Raw genomic sequence first — 6,306 nt, 5'->3', positions numbered from 1 at the left:
GAGAGTGTACATCTTGTCTTGCTCTTGATCTTAGAAGAAAGGTTTTCAATTTTTCATTATTTCATATTATCATCCACATAACAGGAAGAAAAAACAAAGCAGAACATATGACCAATCCCTCATTTGCAAAATAGGCAATAATGTAGGACTACAGGCAGAGTTTAACATAACCGAAAGAGTAAAGATGATACTCCACAGACATGTTAGGATTGAGTAACCGAAAGAGTAAAGATGATACTCCACAGACATGTTAGGATTGAGTATTTGATTAGAGTGCTATAAAATTAGTTTGAGTGATCAAAATACTGGGTTAGAGAAGATGAATGCAAAAAGTGTCATGGGCTTTATACTGCTTCTTGATGCAAATGCCACAGAATAAAGTTACTAAAATCAGTAGATGATGGCTAACCCATTGTGGATTTTGTGGTTTTCATAGAAAAGCTACATTCAAGTTAACTTACATTTTTTAAACTTGAAAAAACTTACCCCAATAAAAGTATTCTACACAACTGATGGTATACCAAATACCACCTGTATGAAGTTATATTTGGGAATTGCTTATCTTACTGTCATTTAAAACACTCATTAAGAGACTTGGTTTAGCAGTGAGTACATTGTTAATACTCAGATAATAATAAAATAATAATAATAATAATAATAATAATAATAATAATGGTGGTGATAGCATGGACTCTTGTGATGTCTGAGCAGGAGACACTGAGCAAAGACTACCCATTTTGGCTAAGATCAGTGATTGGACAGTGAGTGGCAAATGTTTTTACTTTACAAAAATGTCTGGAAGGGTCCTTCCATCTCATTAATGTGAAAAAAAGCAAAATCCTAGGTAGGAAAGGTAAAAAAATAGTGAGAATGAGCAGATGTAATTAACAATTTTATAGAAGAGGGAAAGCACTTAGAAAAAAAAAAGAAGGAAAAGCTAGCTATAATGGGAAAACTCTTTTGGCGTACCTCACTAATTTGGTTTTTAATTATTGTGAAGAACAGGCAGAATAATGATATTTTTAAATATATTCTTTCAGTCAATCCACCAATAACTCACACAAAACAACATATATTGGGTGTCTTCTGTGTGCAAAAGGTCAGTGGCAATGGTCCAAAGAAAAATAGAATGCTTCAGCCCTCGGAGAGCTCACTGCAATTTACTTCCAAGGACCTGACATAACAGAATCAGCCCTGGTAAAGCGTTGTTTAGATAACATCCTTGGTACCTGGTTTTAACACCTAAATGGCACCAAGATTTTAGTGCCCCTATGTATATCATTCTCCTATTTCAAAGGTATAGGTTGCTTCCTGTTTTATAACATTATAAACAAAGTTATAATTTTACTATTTTTAGCATTTTTCTTCTTTCTAATTTTATATTATTATAAATAACATTACAATGGACATCTTCATGAACATAGTGTCCCATATTAGAAATTATTTCCTTAGTCCAGTCCTCAGAAGCAGTTTACTGGCTCAATGATTTAACTTCTAAATCATTCTTGGAGTATTGCCAGATTCCTTTCTCAAAGGTTTGTATCAATTTATAATATTGTGAGCAATGCATGATGGTGAGAAGAGCAATTTTGTGTTCTCATCACATGGTCATACTTCATAATTAATAGTTTCAGAGTTGTAATTTAATATCAAATAATATCAGACTACTTGGAAGCAGGTACTTATTTTACACAATAAGGTTTTTAGCATGTGACTTTAATGGAAACAATAAAAACCTAATGTTAAAATTCAGTCCTTAAGAAACTATCAAGTAACAGGTCACATAAACATGAACACGTTTCAAGTTCTCATTTTCCCCAATAGTTGATCAGGGCACTTGAAAAGCATTAATAGGACTTTAAAAGCAAATGTTATCTACACTAAACTAAACATACTTAAGAATATTTCAAGGAAATTATAGTCTCATATGTTATTCGATTTCCCCATGTTTTTTATTATAGAATGAGAAAGTTATTATTTTGGAAAAAATTATTAGCTTCAAGACATATATAATAAAACAACATTAAATACTGCACCTTAACTTTGGAAGACACACACTTAACAATGCTAAATGATATCTTTTTTTGGGAAAAGTATCAACTTAAAAAGTTACGCGCTATTAATGAGAACCTTTAAGTTATTTTGTTTTGTTTTTATCAGAGTAATTTAGAAGTTTAAAAGAAAACTACTGCTCATTGAACATTGAATTAAAAGTGAATTAATTTCTAGCAATCACTGCCTTCTGTAAGGAGATAACTGACAGTTAATATTTTCTATTTATAGATTATTAATGATTAAGCCTATATTCTATTTTCTAGCACTTCAGAGAAATTACTGGTTTTTCTAGTGAAAAACTGTATATCTCAAATGGAGGAGAAGCCAGCAATACTGGGGAATCAAAAGTTTCAAATAAATAAACAAATGGAAAAAATAAATTCAGCATCACATATGTAATTGCATTTAGCAATGGGATATAAGCCAGGCACATTTCTGTTTGGGTAGCACATGGTCTGACAAACACAAGTATCCTTATGCAGACAGCTGGCCAGGATATTTTACAGTACAGCTGCCCCCCAAAAGGAAGCACACATGAATGCTGCAGGCACATTGCTTATTGAATCCATTCCCTGATCTTAAAATCTGTGAATCAGAATTTCTGTATATTGAGTTTCTATTAGGAGGCGTATTTTATGGATTCTGGAGCTAAATTAGCACAGTTCAAATCCCCAGTCTGTCATTTACTAGCTGTGTGACTTTGGGCTAGTTACTTAATCATTCTGTACCTCAATTTTTCCATCCATAAAATGGGCACAATAATAGTATGTAACTCATAGAATTGTTGGAAAGATTAAATGGGTTAATATGTATATACGAAGTCTTAAAATAGTACTTGGCACATAGTAAGCATTATATAAGTGTTTATTATTATTATTACCATAATTATTCATTTTTATTACTACTTCTACCTGAATTTAATAAAGCTTTATAGCTGTTATTAAAGAATCAAAAGGATCGTGAATGCTTCTACAAATATAATCTGTATTTCCCAGAGCACAGTAACTTGGGTCTAAAAACATGGTTTTGCAATAACGGTTACATAGTAGGGAAGCATAGAAGTGGGAAAATTTATTCAATCATTCTTGGCTTCGAATCCTATCTCCACCTCTAACTTACTGTGTGAGCCTGGGAAGTTTACCTATTTAACCTCTTTAAATCTTTAGAAGGAGAATAATCATACTTGCCTCACAAGATAACCAGGAATTCGATAAGATAATGAAGGTGAGGTACCTAACAGATAGCTTAATGCATATGGACCTTAGGTCTACTTTCAAGAACTCAACTAGTTCTTGCAGCTCCATGTGGCCCTTCCCTTTCCCCTTTCTGACTCCTCGCCACCTTCAACCAAACACCAAGAAGCAGACCCAGGATGATCACCAACTGAAAACTTGGTGTATAAACATATCATTGGTAATATAGTATTATAATGCCATATTAAAAGGTTTAAAAGTCCATATTTTTTAGAAATGTACACTAAAGTATGTATGGGGTCAAGGTGACATATGGGATTTGTTTTTAAAATATTGGGTTGTTGGTAAAGTCATGACATATTTTTTCTGTTTTTCGTTACAAAAATGGGTTATGACTTTTCCGACAACCCAATATTTTAGCAAACGGAGAAAAGAGAGAAATAAAGGACTCATGAAACAAATGTGGCAAAATCTTGATATTGCTTAATCAGGAAGATAAGTAAATGAGGATTCATTATATTATTCTAACGGTTAGTGTGTTTGAACTTTATATATGAGGAAAAAAATTTGAAAAAAAATTAATTTTTAGAAGCACAGATGGCTCCTTAGCCACCAGGCATATGGGGCTTGTCTAATATTCTAGACATTTCATCCCATTTCCCAAAGAGTCCAAGTCAGACCAGGTCATACATTTCACTGAATCCTTCATTCTTCCTGAATATGTCATATAATTAATTTCCAAACAAATATTTGCAAACCTTGCTTAGGTTAGGAAATTGTCATCTGTTCCAACATCATCATACAGACACTTTTATAACAGACATTTATATATCATTGTTTCTAAAAGTGAGGCTGCATGGTAAGTCTAATGAACCTCTACAAAATTATGCCAACTGAAAGAAGCCAGACATAAAACACAATATATCATACGATTCCACTTATATGGAAAGTCCAGAAAAGGCAAATCTATAGAGACTGACAACAGGTAAGTGGTTCCTGTGGCTGGAAGTGGAAGGGGCATTCACTCTGCTTGGGCATGAGTGATCTTATTAGGATGATGGAAATGTGTTAAAACTGGATCGTGGGGATGGTTGCACAACTTGGTAAAATTACTAAAAATCACTGACTTTAAAAGGGTGAATTCTATGGTATATAATTACACCTCAAAAACTAAAAAAAAAAGGTATATCTAGCTAGGTGGATAAAAAAAATCATTAGGCATGTAGAGCATTTTATAGTTTAGAAGAAAGACTCTCAGCACAAGTTGTTATTTCACAGTAGTTATATAAACTTTTAAAATAAAATTTTAAGTTAAAATAGATGAGCTAACTTAAATAATTGATTTAAATAAATTATTTTAATTAATTAATCCACATAATTAAGTTAAATAAAAATAATGATACTAACGAGCTAGAAGTTCTGGTAAATGCTAGTCTGGGTCATTGATTCCTAGGTGATAAAACCCCATTGTGTGTGTGTGTGTGTGTGTGTGTGTGTGTGTGTGTGTGTTAATCTCAGGATCAGAAATAAAGATTAAATGGGATAATGTTGATGAAAATGTTATATAAATTGCCAATACTATACTAATAAAGGAAAAGGAATAGTCTACGTAAGCTGCTTTTACTTTAATATAAAAGAAAGCCTAACTAGGTTATGTCAGGTAAGAGACTCTCCAGGTTGGGCAGGAATAAATCAAACGATTGTACAGCTTCCTTCCTTTGGAGTTTCAATTTCTCTGATGTTTTCTTCCTTCCACAACATTATTGAATGCCTACCATGAATCCATTAGTTGGTAGGTCCTTATTCTTGATCCTTAAAAGGTAGCCAATTGTCCTCCTCCACTCCCTCTTCTTTTCCCAAGCCAAGGTGCTCTACTCTAACAAATTCCTGCCTGATTGTGGTGGAGCGCTCCCACCAAGCACTCTCCTGGTTGCACTTGGCACAGGTGAAATGAATTGGCATTTTTGAAGCTTTCCCCAATATTAAGGGAGAATACCCCGCTACACACACACACACACACACACACACACACACACACACACACACACACACACACACACGCACGCACACCAGTGCAGTCAAATTTTTAAACTACAGATCGGAAGATTGAAAAAAAAAAAAAAGCTCTCTAAAACTCATCTAGATTTCAGCTTCTAAACTCCTGTCTTTTACACCCCTTTTTCTTTCTACAGAAGCAAGGCTTTCCCACCTTTCAAGAAAACAATCAGTGCTCAGTATGATTTGCTATTGTTACTGGACGAATCAGTGAAAATTACCCAGGAAAACTTTCAAAGGAACCCAGCAAACGGGCTACCCCTGAGATACCCTCAACTTGACTCAGTTCAAACACAAAGACAACCCTGGCTTGGTGTTGGGGCAAAAGTTCACATCCCCGAGGGCTAACTACCGTCTCCCCACCCTGAAGTCAGTTACTCCAGTTGGGCTGCAATTCTTCTTGCCTAGAAGGGTAATTCCACTGGAATTTGGGATTTAAGTCCCATGTCCAAATGAACAAAGCAGCCATTATATTCTAAGTCTGAATCCCCATAGAAACCGGGAACACCCTCTTTCTTCCTATTTCCACAGGGTCAAGGGTGGGTTGTTTTCAGCATAGTGGTGGTAGTGTTATTATTATTACTGTTACTTTTCTGAGGTTAACTTGACTAATTAGGGATATCTAAATGTTTTGCTAAGTTCTCTATATTTCAGCTCTCAAATTTGCAAAGGCCATGGAAAACAAAATAATCAGGGTGGGTCCCACATCTCCCTGCCTCACGGGTGCATAGTGCTCTCTCACGGTTTTGTTCCATCTCCTGCCAATTCTAAAAGGGTATGCAAGGTAGACACTATTACCCCTTGCCCCAATGGCGAGGGAGAAGGGATGTGCCTAAGAAGACACAGCTTGCTAGTTGATGGCAGAGCCTGAATTGACACCTGTTCTGGCTAACCCAAGTGAATGTCTCTTTTTGTTCCAAATTCCTTAGTGGAATTACCCCTCTAGGCAAGTAAGAATCGCAGTCCAACTGGAGTGACTGACTTCCGGGTGGGGGAGGGGTAA

Source organism: Hipposideros armiger, unplaced genomic scaffold, assembly GCF_001890085.2.
Source record: "Hipposideros armiger isolate ML-2016 unplaced genomic scaffold, ASM189008v1 scaffold_1179, whole genome shotgun sequence".
Classification (NCBI taxonomy): Eukaryota; Metazoa; Chordata; class Mammalia; order Chiroptera; family Hipposideridae; genus Hipposideros; species Hipposideros armiger.
The sequence above is the reverse complement of the archived record's forward strand: the minus strand, read 5'-3'. Positions refer to the sequence as shown.